At 38.2% G+C, this 12890-nt stretch overlaps 1 non-coding gene across 1 annotated transcript; it reads right to left on the bottom strand.

The window, feature by feature from the left end:
• Nucleotides 1-3589: 3589 nt before the first annotated feature.
• LOC111766628 (U6 spliceosomal RNA) lies at nucleotides 3590-3695 on the bottom strand. The gene has a single exon (XR_002798615.1). It is a non-coding gene; the product is annotated as a U6 spliceosomal RNA (small nuclear RNA).
• Nucleotides 3696-12890: the final 9195 nt, after the last annotated feature.

Here is a 12890-nt window from a genome sequence, read left to right as displayed (position 1 = left end):
CTATTCTCTGCAGATAACTACTATCCTTTTGAGAAACAGCTTTTGGCCTGCTACTGAGTCTTATTAGAGACTGAATGCTTAACCATGGATGATCAAGTTACCATGAGACCTGAGCTGCCTATCATGAGCTGGGTATTGTCTGACCCACCAAACCATAAAGGTGGGCTTGCACAGCAGTACTCCACAATAAAGTGGAAGCAGTATATACAAGGTAGGGCTTCAGCAGGTTCTGAAGGCATAAGAATTTTACTTGAGGATGTAGGCCAAATGCCCATGGCCATGACACTTTGCCTTCTCTTTCCCAGGCCACAGCTTTGGCCTCTTGGGGAGTTCCTTACAATCAGTTGACTGTGGATGAGAAAACTCAGGCCTGGTTTACAGATGCTTCTGCATGATATGCATATACCACCCAAAAGTGGACAGCTACAGCACTGCATCACATTTTGGGAATCCCTGAAGGATAATGGTCAGGGCAAATCCTCACAATGGGCAGAACTTTGAAGTTGGCACCTGGTTGTTCATTTTGCTTAGAAGAAGAAAGGGTCAGAGGTGCATTGTACACTGATTCATGGGCTGTTGCCAATGGTTTAGCTGGATGGTCAGGGACTTGGAAGGAACACGATGGGAATATTGGTGACAAAGAGGTCTGGGGAAGAAGTGTGTGGATAGACCTTTCTGAATGGGCAAAAAGCATGGAACTATTTGTATCCCATGTGAATGCTCACCAGAGGGTGACTTCAGCAGAGGAAGGTTTTAGTAATCAAGTGGGTAAGTCTCTTACCCCAGGTACTCCTGTTGTTTCCCAATGGACTCATGATCAAAGTGACCATGGAGGTAGGGATGGAGATTATGCAGGGCTCAGCAACATGGACTTCCCCTCATCAAGGCTGACTTGGCTATGGCCACTGCTGAGTGCCCAATTTGCCAGCATTAGAGAACCAAACTCAGCCCCCAATATGGCACCATTCCTTGCGGTGACCAGCTTGCTACCTGGTGACACGTTGGCTACATTGGACCACTTCCACCATAGAAGGGGCTGTAATTTGTTTTAACTGAAACAGACACATACTCCAGATATGGGTTTGCATTTCCTGTATGCAATGCTTCTTCCAAAACTATCATCTGTGGACTTATCGAATGTTTTATCTACCACCATGACATTCCACACAGCATTGATTCTGATCAAGGAACCCATTTCACAGCAAATGATGTCCAGGAATGGGCACATGTCCATGGAATTCCCTGGTCTTATCATGTTCTCCATCACCCTGAAACAGCTGGATTAATAGAAAGGTGGAATTGCCTTTTGAAGACTCAATTATGGTTCTAACTAGATGGCAATACATAGCAGGACTGGCACAATGTTCTCCAGGGGGCTGTGAATGCTCTAAATCAGTGCCACCCTATTGTGCTGTTTTTTGCATGAACAGGATTCATAGGTCCAGGTTCGAGGGGTGGAAATGGGAGTGGCGCCACTCACTATTACCCCTAGTGACCCACTAGGAAAGTTTTTGCTTCCAGTCCCTGCAATCTTAAGCTCTGCTGGTCTACATGTTTTAGTTCCAAAAGAAAGAGTACTGCCATCAGGGAATATAACAATGATTCCATTGAACTGGACATCCAAACTGCCACCTGGCCTCTTTGGGCTCCTTTTACCTCTGAATCAACAGGTAAAGAAGGCATTTACTCTCCTGCCTGGGGTGATTGATCTTGACTATCAAGGGGAAGTAGGATTGCATTTACATAATGGGGATAAAGAAGAGGTTGTCTGGAATACAGGAGATCCTCTAGGAAGTCTCCTATATTGCTGTGCTCTGTAATTAATATCAATGGAAAATTGCAACAACTCAATCCAAGCAGGACTAACAATGGCCCAGAATCTTCAGAAATCAAAGTTTGGATCACCCCACCAGATAAAGAACTAGAGCCAGCTGAAGTGCTTGCTGAGGCTAATGGGGACATGGAAAGGGTAGTGGAAGAAGGTAGTGATAAATATGAACTTTGACTATGTGACCAGTTACAGAATTGAGAACTGTAATAGTCATGAATCCTTCTTTCTAGTTTCATTATTAGTATGATTCTATATATACACAAAATGAATTTCTGTGTTTCCTTCCCCAACCTTTTCCCCTATCTTATGATAAGTTGTAAATTAGTTTCATGACATAATATTTAAAGATGTCAAGGTTGAGAGTAAGTATTATCCTAGGACTTGCACCCTATTCTGTAGGAAATTAATGTGTTTTTGGTTATACATAATGGAGTTGAACATTGTTAAATGTATATATATGCAATTCTGTTATTGTTTTTACTTAGAGACTAAGTATGGCTTATGGTAATGTATATGGTTGCCGAGTTGACAAAGGATAGACTGTAATTGCTAGGCTAATGTGTCAACTCAGCCAGGTTCTTGTGCCCAGTTGTTTGGTCAAGTGAACACTGAGTTAATTGTAACAAAAGGACATTTATGGACTTTAGTCACCAGTGACTTTACTGCATAGATAGCTTATTACATCTACATCGATCAGAAGATTGCCATTCACTTATGAGTGATGCTTTATCCAATCAGTTGAATATCTTAAAAGGGGAAGTGATTTCAGTATTCAGAGAAAACTTCCCAGTTCTGTCTTTGCACAGCCGAAGTCTCACAGAAACTCTTTCAGGACCTTCACTGGACTTTCATCAGAGCCCCTGGTTTGCAGACTGCCTGCAGAACCTGATCTTGTGCATCACCATGGTCACATGAGAGACTCTTATAAAACTGCCTACTGTTGACAGATATCTCCTGTTGATTCTGGTTCCCTAGAGAACCCTGACTAATACATATGGTATTAGTGACAAGTAAATATCATTTATGATATTCATATTGTTGAGACTATCCATCCTACAAAGGTCATATATTTCTTTCTTTCCCTTCCTTCCTTCCTTCCTTCCTTCCTTCCTTCCTTCCTTCCTTCCTTCCTTCCTTCTTTCCTTCCTTCCTTCCTTCCTTCCCTCCTTCCTTCCTTCCTTCCTTCCTTCCTTCCTTCCTTCCTTCCTTCCTTCCTTCCTTCCTTCCTTCCTTCCTTCCTTCCTTCCTTCCTTCCTTCCTTCCCTCCTTCCTTCCTTCCTTCCCTCCTTCCTTCCTTCCTTCCTTCCTTCCCTCCTTCCTTCCTTCCAGAGCATTTATATATTTCTCACTAGAACTTTATCTTGAGGACATATGAAACTTTGTCACCACCCCCACCTTTTTGGTCAAAAGATTAGTACTGTGAATGTTATAAAGCAGATACAAACAGCTTGAAGGATTGGAACCAATATTAATAAAGAACAATGTTCACCTAAATCATAATTAAAATGTTTAATAATAAAACAAGGCAACAGGGTATTCAGATTGAACAAGAGCTTCACGTTTCATCTAATTCATTTATTCCTGGCTAGAGTGTAACAAAATGGAAACAGGACTACTGTGGGACAAAGCTTCCAGTATATCCCACTGTACCCACACAAGTCCACAGCCATTCCCCTAATGCACCCAACTCAATTATTTCCTAGTCTGTTGAGCCTGTGCATGATGAAGAAAGTAGTACTGCTCCTTAATCCAGTCTTTAAAATTATGGAATGCTTCGCTAATATGCATGTCATTCTTGTAAAGGGCCATCCTAATCTTCTCTCTATCATTCTGATTTTAGTATATGTGCTGCCAAAGTGAGCACCAAATATCTTATTTAAAACCAAAGCTAAAACAACTTTTGCAATACCTTGATGATGCTGAGTCAAATCTAGGGGATTATGTGATATTGATGTTACTAAATCACTCTCATTCAAGTAATTTTTAAATCCAAAATCAGGTGAAATAAATACCTGAACTTCTCATGTACTCTTCAAGCATTTGATCTGAATTCTTCTGTTAGCACCTATTTTATTCTACTATTACTATATAATGGGACTCAGCATATGTATTTTCCTATTTTTCCCCTATGAGTGAAAAAGGTACTTTATGACTGCTTCAGTTATTCTTACCTCAAAAGGGAAATAACTTTTTAGAAATAACAATTGTTTCCTTCTATGTATGATATAATTGTAGGTATGTACAGATGTCAGACTAGCTACATTAATGAAGGAGCTTATGTATTTCAGATGCTTAGGACATGGAGTTTATTTAATCAGATATTTTGTTTTGTCAATACTGAAAAGGGAATTCTGCCTGTAGTAGAGGTTTGGCTTTAGGTCTACATGAGTTAAAATACAGTTTCTCAACCTTGTAACTATTGGCATTTGGGGCCAGATAATTCTTAATTTTCAAAGGCTGCCTTGTGCACTATAGAATGTTTAGCATTCCAAAAGCTAAAACATCTACCTACCAGATGCCAGTAGCAACACCTCACCCCAAGTTGTGAAAACCAGAATGTCTCCAGACATTGCAAAATGTCTCCCAGGAAATGGGGGGTGGTTGTCTATTGTTAAGAAACTTTTGAGAACTACTTGTTTGAACCAAGCATGGCACAAGAGCTCCTGGGATTGACCCAAGATTTGGAGGATAGCTGTACAAGACCCTGAACTCTCAGGGTACCAGAAATTGTGTTCTAGGACATAATCCACCAATGCAAACAACAAGAGAATGTTTGGGCATCAATCTGGCTCAAAATATTGTAGTTCTGGCATAGGGATCAGGACTAGAGTAGACAAATTATTGGAACTTATGTTATGTGGCAAAGAGAAGCTATGATATCACTGATTACTCAAACTCGAGAAACTACCCAGAAAGAGCATGGAGCCTAGCATTCTCTCTTTAAGCGTACACTTTCAGAGATCTTGGGAATTGTTGGGAAGGAGTACCTCCAAAGGAAAAAAAAAAAGATAAGTACATAGTTTGGCATTTTGAGTTTTTGGCTGTAATTTATTCTATTTATACTTTGAGATTCCCATTTTAAGGTTCATGAATCTTTATGCAGCATATATCAGCATAAATTAGCATTTTGTAGCCATTGTCTAAGAGTTCTTTAGTCCATGACTATAACCCTTGTGGATGACTGGTATTCACAGATGATTGCATTGATTATATAGCAGAATTACAAACCTTAAGAGCTTACAAAAGGAACAGTTAAAAACATCTCAGCAGGAACTCATTGACTGCTAAAGTAAATAGTGGCTCAAATAGCAGGTTTCTGAGGGCTCTGGAGACATTCGGACACTATAGGCAGGGCAGAGCACTCAGGAGTTTGGCACCCTGCCAGTGGACCCTACTTTGGAATTTATGCTTCCCAGTGTGATAGAGTTGGATTCATTTGTAGTTGCCCTACACATGGCTCTGCTACCCCTCTATTTGAACCTGTAGTTAGTACTAGAGATTATAATTCTACATCCAAGAGACTTAAATCTTTGGGCTGTCTATGTTCCAGTTGGGTCTTGAATCTCAATAGACCTTTAATATCTACTCTACAGTTCATTGGACTCACCCAGGACAACTAACAAGGAGATGATGACTGACAATGACCATCTTAAGGAACAGAGAGAGTCTGCAGCTGAAAGTAAGAAAGCCCCATCCATCACCCCATGAGATCTAAGCCCCTCTCAATTAGAGGTGGAGTGGACATCATCATCACAGAATCCTCAGAATTGGGAAATGGATGATGGTCTACAGTAGACTTACAGTTGTTCTACTGTAGACTTGTTGTGATCCTAGCAATGAAAGAACTTTTATCATGTATGTGGAGGCAGTGACCACTGGAGGTTCTGAGGGATGGGAGAGGGAAAAAATATGTGTCATTTGGGGGTGGTTTCAGGACTTGGGAATTATCCTGAATGATTGCAAAGACAGATACAGACTATTATATATCTTGTAATAATTTGTAAAAATATGTGAGGAGAGTGTAAACTACAATGTAAACTATAATCATCGCTATGTGGCAATGCTCCAAGATGTGTTCATCAATTGTGGCAAATGTACCACACTACTGAAGGATGTTTTTGATGTGGGAAAATGTGAGAAGGCTAGGGAGCAGGGCATAGGAATCCCCTTTATTTTTGTATAACACTTATGCAATCTAAGTTTCTTTTAAAAGATAAAAATAAATAAATAAAACAAACAGAAACAATGACAGCAACATCAATGACAAGGAAATGTGTACCATTTAAAGCCAGTTTAAGCTTCAGTGCATTTTGTATCATCATTTTCCAGTGAATGAAACACAGGATACTAGGACCCTGAAAAAGTTCAGATCACAAAATGTCATAATGGAAAGCTGAGCTTAGGTCTTCCAAATAGATTCTACTTAACCCTAAGAAGTCATTCCTTGACCTGCTCTTATATTCTGTCCTCTCAGAATATAAAAGAAATAGAATAATTCCTACCTCTTAACGGTAGCTTAGAGTGAGGTGAGAAGGGTTTCAAACCACTTTATCTGCAAGAAAGTAGATAGATAGATAGTTAGATAGATAGATAGATAGATAGATAGATAGATAGATAGATAGATAGATAATAGACTTACACATGAATAGAATGAAAATAAATAAGATGGCAATTATGGGAAAGGAACATCTACAAGGTTTGAAAAAAGAAATAAGGACAAACTGAGGAATATTCAAAGAAAAGGAGAAGGAAATCAAATAATAGCTTTATTTTTCAATAGATAGGAATAGAGGAATTGATTTAGGTATGTCCAAAATCTGCTTTTGACAGAATAATCCAGTGTTAGGCTGATTCCCTGCCAGACACATGAGCATTGACAGATCATAGGCCCACCCAAGAAGAACAGAGATTTAGAGATTTTATTAATACTATTATGCTTATTGAGAATTTACAAGCAATAAAAAATGCATGGCATCTATGAGCTGAAAAAAAGAAAGACAAAGAGAATGGAAAAGAGTGGTCAACATATACCAGTTCCATGTGTATAAATACTTCTCTGGCTGCCTCGGGAGAGTAAACAAGGGGACAGAAAGAGGAAAGCAAAGGTAATGGAGACCCTTCCATTCAGAAGGAAACATTGAGTGGTGAATACATAACTCCTCGCCAAAACTTCTATCCCCCAACCCTGCAGTACTGAGAGCCCATGGGAAGGGTACTCTTGGGCAAGCTTAACATGAAAGGGGAAAAATATTTTCTTGAATACCTATGTATGTCTGAGGAAGGATGATGAAATATAGAAAATTTTTGTCACATGTTAGACTGTGTAGAACCAATTCTAAAGAATTACATTGTGTCCAAGTGAAATGCAGTAGCCGTCATTATCTAAACTAATGTAGCTCAACTGTCCCAGCTGGGTTTATAGATTTTTTACTAAACTGACTCTGGTTTCTTGGGTTTATGGACCACATAAACACAGAAGTGTTTGGACAACTCAGGAAAGAAATATTGTATTTTATGCAAAAATTTTATGTGGAAATGTATTCATAAATTAAAGTTTAAAAGGTGACTAATTTTCATCTTTAATTTATGGATCAGATTTTACCATTTACACATATGCTATATATAGGGGGATATATTTGGTTTCTAAAATAATTTGTAAATTTTTATATGTTAAACTTATAAATTGTATCTTATCAAACTTTGTTCATTTTATATAAAATCAAAGTTTTAAATGGTTTGTAAGTAGAATATATGCAGCTCAGGGGAAGGTGTACTTACATGTGGTAGGATAGTGCAGTTAGTCACAGATCCATATCGTATGCTTCAAAGTTATTTGTGAGTGTATGTGCATTTTAGAGAGAGAGTGTGTGAAGTTATATGTGTGTGTATGTGTGTATGTTTAAGAACGAGAGAGTGTGTGTGTGATGTACAACAGGAACACATTGTACATGCTTTTGGCATCAACTAAGAGGTACTTGCTTTCCTAACATTTTCAGGGGCTCTAGATGACTCACAGAATCAGTTGGCAATGTGGTTAAGGATGCTATATCTGCAAGCAAACTGCTCTTCTACTTAATAACTGTTCATCCTTGGGCAAATTTGTGCCCTCTCTGTTCCTCTGTTTTCCCACCAGTAAAATGTTTACTTTAATATAATTACCATAGACATTGTAGAACAGATTGAGTGAAATAAATTAATACATATAAACATTTTTGAATAGTGCCTAGCATATAATAAGCATTCAGTGAATAGTAACTACAATGTTTATAGAGGAATCCAATACTATGATTTGAGAAAGAACTTAAGTGTTACGTGCAGTCCAATAATATTCTTAACATGAGTATAACTTTCCAATTGTGAAGGAATTTTCAGCCTTAAATCTGTGGTATCCTGTCAGTAGCTTGAAACTCCATTTTAAATATAAAGAGAATTAATGCTTTGGGGTGAAGCAGTAATTCAGAGAAATGGGTTGTTGAATACTTTCTAGGTACTTGTCACGTATCAGAATAACCTCTTTCATGGAAAAAGTAAACATTTTAACTGAAATAAACTGTCTCAATTTCTGATGATATCCAGCACATGCCATAAAATGTCTTTCAGAATTGCCTCAGATGGATAGCAATGGAGTTAAGCTTCTTGGTCTTTTATTGTTTGGGTTGGTTGGAAATACATAAACACGTATTTCCCATGTAAACTAATTCTCCCTTACAGAAGTGGCATCCTGAATATTGTTGCAATATATTTGTTAATTGAAAACTGTTCATATCTTGATGAAGTTCTTTTAAGGACAAGCAAAAAACATATTATATGTTTCTACAGTTTCTTAGTGTGTGTGTGTGTGTGTGTGTGTTTGTGTGTATATGTGTGGAAGAGCTAGCTGCTCTAAAGACTTGCTTTATAGGAAACAGTGGAAGATGACTTAATTTGATAATATTGTATTAGTTTCATATTGCTGTTGAAATAAATTACTGCAATTTGTGCAGCTTAAAACAACAGAAACTTATTCTGTTACAGTTCTGGAGTCTAGAGGTCCAAAATGAATCCTATGGGGCTGAAATCAAGGTGTTGGCAGGTTGACACTCCCTCTGGAAATTCTAGGGAGAATTTATTTCCTTTTCTTTTCCATAATCGAGAACTACTTCCTTGGCTCATGGTCTTTTCCTCCAACTTCAAAGTCAGTATTATGTTATCCTCTCCCTCAGACTCAGCTTCTATGACATCACCTTCTTCTCTATCTGTAGTTTAATCTTCCTCAGCCTAACTCTTATAAAAATATTCATGATTAAATTTAGCTCCTACATAGTAGTCTAGGATAATTTCCCCTTCTCCCCTTAACTTAATCACATATGCCAAGACCCTTTTTTTCATATAAATTTCACATGTTCCAGGATTAAGGCTTAAAAATGTCAAGAGACCATAATTCAGGTCCTCACAAATACAAAAGATGTATTGGTAAAAACAGTTGATCTTTCAAACATCCAATAAAATTGATACAGTGATTCACATAACTATTTTTTAAAAAGCCAAAATTTTGGATGAAGTCTTATAATTCTAAATTTTGCTGTATAAGTGAAAAGCAAAGAAAAATATCTTTTGTTTCACCTTTCATTTAAGTTATTAAAACAATATAAACTATAATCCATACTGTGTAGCGTGCTCCAAAATGTACTTATCAAATGAAATGAATGTACCACACTAATGAAAGAAGTTGTCAAGGTGGGAGGAGTGGGGGGTATGGGGAGTGAAGTATATGCAAACATCATATTTTTAATGTAACATTTTCTGCAATCTATGTATCTTTCAAAAGAAGATAATAACAAAAAGATTGACACTTTGATATGAGTGACTTAGTGTGATGTGTACATATCATGGGTGATAAACATTTGGTTGAAGTATTATAATTATGTGAATAATTTTGTCCTTTTTCCACAAAATTAACTCAACATCTTATGCTTTAGTAACACTACTTAAAAATCTGTTTTTGCTACTGCCTGTTAGTTTTGCATAGGACATAAAGTTGGCTATGGTTCTGTCTTAGCTTATACAGGATTAGTTGGAAAAAATTCAGTATTTTAAATGAGAATAACAGAGACTTGACAAAAAAAGAACAATGCATCTTAGTGGTGGAATAGGATATAGAACAATTACCAGGGGAAATCCTTATATTGAAAGTAGAATCTACTTGAAGGAAGAACAGCAAAAAAGAGTTGATTTATGATGTCTTTCTTTGACTGGAGAGATTCAAGCCCATGATCAAAGAAAGAGAAAGGAAGGATCATGATAAAATATCAACATGATGGTTAGGCCATTGTGAAAACTTGCCCAAATAATGGTGCCCACTTGTTTGGTCAAGCAAGCACTGGACTCATAGTAATACAAGGACATTTCATGGACTTTAATCATCAGTGAGCTGATTGCAAATATGGATATTGTATCTACAATCAAATGAGGAGATTGTCCTCAGTATTTAGTGACATCTCATCCTATCAGCTGAAGGCCTTAAAGTGAGAAGTGATTTCAGCATTTAGAAAGAAAACTTCTAATCTCTACTTCAGACAGACAGCTTCTCCAGAGAAACTCATTTAGGGCCCTCATCAGAGTTAATTTCTTGCAGCCTGCCCTACAGAATTCAAACTTGTGCATCCCCATGGTGATGTAAGACAATTTTTAAAAATCTTGATTTGTGAGAAACAGAATCTTAACAATGGAATTTCTGAATTTTTTTCTAGGATTTTTGCAATTGGCTATTTACCCTGATTAGATTCAAGGGCACAAATGATTCTTATTCCAATAATCAAGTGGCCACTGACATGTCGGATTTGGCAATGGAGAAATGCAAGATACCGCCACTGGATATGACTACTTCTATACTTATAAAAGGCAAGGCTCTGGGTGAGACTGTTCTTAAAAACTTAGAGTTTTGTGGATTTAAAAGGTACAGTGATGCTGATTAGCTGTCCTTAAACGTGCTTGATACAGTTAGAAAAGTGATGAGCTGAAGGATTCAAATTTGCAACTGAAGCACAGAATGAATGAGGTGAAAGTTTTTATGTGTGTTCTGAAAGAAAATCTTGTTTCATCTCATGCAGACTTGAGATCTCTGAAAACCAGACACAGAGCCATTGTGTGAGGAGCAGAGTTACAATGGAAACTAAAATCTCACCCTTGCAGGGTGGTGGCTGTTAAAGTGAGGGCATTGCTTAAAAAAGAAAGAACTCCTGATGATTGGGATAGAAACATATGGGTTGATGATAATGACAGTGGAGACACTGAAACTAAATTCCATTGAGACTTTGCCAGATAAACCTACAATGATCTTCCTGAGGAAAGAACCACCCGACCTCTAGCCAGCCTTGAGGAGTCAGTCATGCCCTGAGGTAATTGGCTTGTAAGACACTTCTAATGCTTCTACTTTCCCACCCCAACATCTCTCTTTTCTTCCAGTACTATAACTAAAGTCACAAAGAGCCCCCAAAGGTGAAATAAAAAGTGTGACCTATGATGAAATATTCTATACTCATCTAATACTTGCCCATGCACATCAGACATGTCGAGGACACACATTTCACCAGGACTGTGAGGAATAAATTTGTGAGACTAACTCCATCTTCCCTGAAGAGCTCTGTGGTTGCTTTTCTCTGTAGCTCAGTTATTACCTTGGGAACTGCTATCAAGGAACTCCTTAACACAATGAGGAGGATCAAATCCTAGGCCAACAGGTGGGCATGGCTACCACAATTAAAAGCAGACTCCAAGCAGCAATCAAAATACTCTGAGTTACATAGAACTATGATGTTGGATAATAGGTCATGGATACCTAGAAATAAAATTGATGGTCAGTCTACTAAATTCCTACTTGATCTATATAAGCAGAAGAGTTCTAAGCCAAATGAACAAAAGTCTAACTTGAATTGCAGAAACAGAGTCACAGTTCCACAATAAATCCCTAGACTTGAGACAGTTTCAGGACCCAGAGCCCCTTGAATGAGGGGAAGACTGAATCTCCTTGGGGAAGGACCTTGTAACATGGCCAAAAATGTATCCTGTTAATCTTCTCCCAGCTTTCCTCAAAGAGACTTACAGTCTTTTACAAAGGAACTGTGCATTGGGGGAAAAGAAATTATCAGACATTTTATGGATTATTAGACACTGGCTCAGAAGTGACATTAATACCAGGAGACCCAAAACATCACTGTGGCCCACCAATCAGAGTAGAGGCTTATGGAGGTCAGATGATTGATTGAGCTTTAGCTCAGGTGTATCAGTGGGGTTCTCAGTGGGTCCCTGGACCCATTCATTGGTTATTTCCTAGTTCTGGAATGCATACTTGGACTAGACATCCTCAACAACTGGTAATTCCCACAAGTGTTCCCTGACTTATGGAGTGAGAGCTAATATGGTAGAAAAGGTCAAGTGGAAGCCACTAGACCTGCCCTTATGGAGCAAAATAGTAAATCAAAAGCAATACTGGATTCCTGGAGAGATTGGAGACATCAGTGCCACCATCAAGGATTTGAAGGAGGTAGGGGTGGTGATGTTCTCCACAACCCTATTCACCTTTCACATTTGACTTGTGCAAAAAACAGATGGATCTTAGAGGATGATGAGTGGATTATTATAAACTTAACCAGGTGTTGAATAAAATTGAAGTGGTTATTCCAGATGTGGCATCACTAGTTGAGCAAATCAACACCTTCCCTGGTACCTAGTATGTAGCTATTGATCAGGCAAATGCTTTTTTCTCAATTGTCATTAGTAAGGACAAGAAGAAACAGCTTGCTTTCAGCTGGAAAGGATAACAATATGCTTTCCCTGTCTTACCTCAGAGGTATATCAACTCTACCAACTTATGTTATAATATTGTCCTATTTCCCCTTCATAGTCAGAACCAATTGTCTAGCCAGTAGAGTAAATCTTCCTTTGCCTGTTGATTCAGAGATATGAGGAGATCAAGGTGGCCAGGTGACAGTCTTAACTTCCAGTTCAATGGAATTGTTGTTATGTTTCCTACTGGAAGCACTCTTCCTTTTGGAAGTAAGACCTGTAGAGCAGCAGAGCT

Source organism: Dasypus novemcinctus, chromosome 4 (genome assembly GCF_030445035.2).
Source record: "Dasypus novemcinctus isolate mDasNov1 chromosome 4, mDasNov1.1.hap2, whole genome shotgun sequence".
NCBI classification, from domain to species: domain Eukaryota; kingdom Metazoa; phylum Chordata; class Mammalia; order Cingulata; family Dasypodidae; genus Dasypus; species Dasypus novemcinctus.
This window is presented reverse-complemented; position numbering and strand designations above follow the sequence as displayed.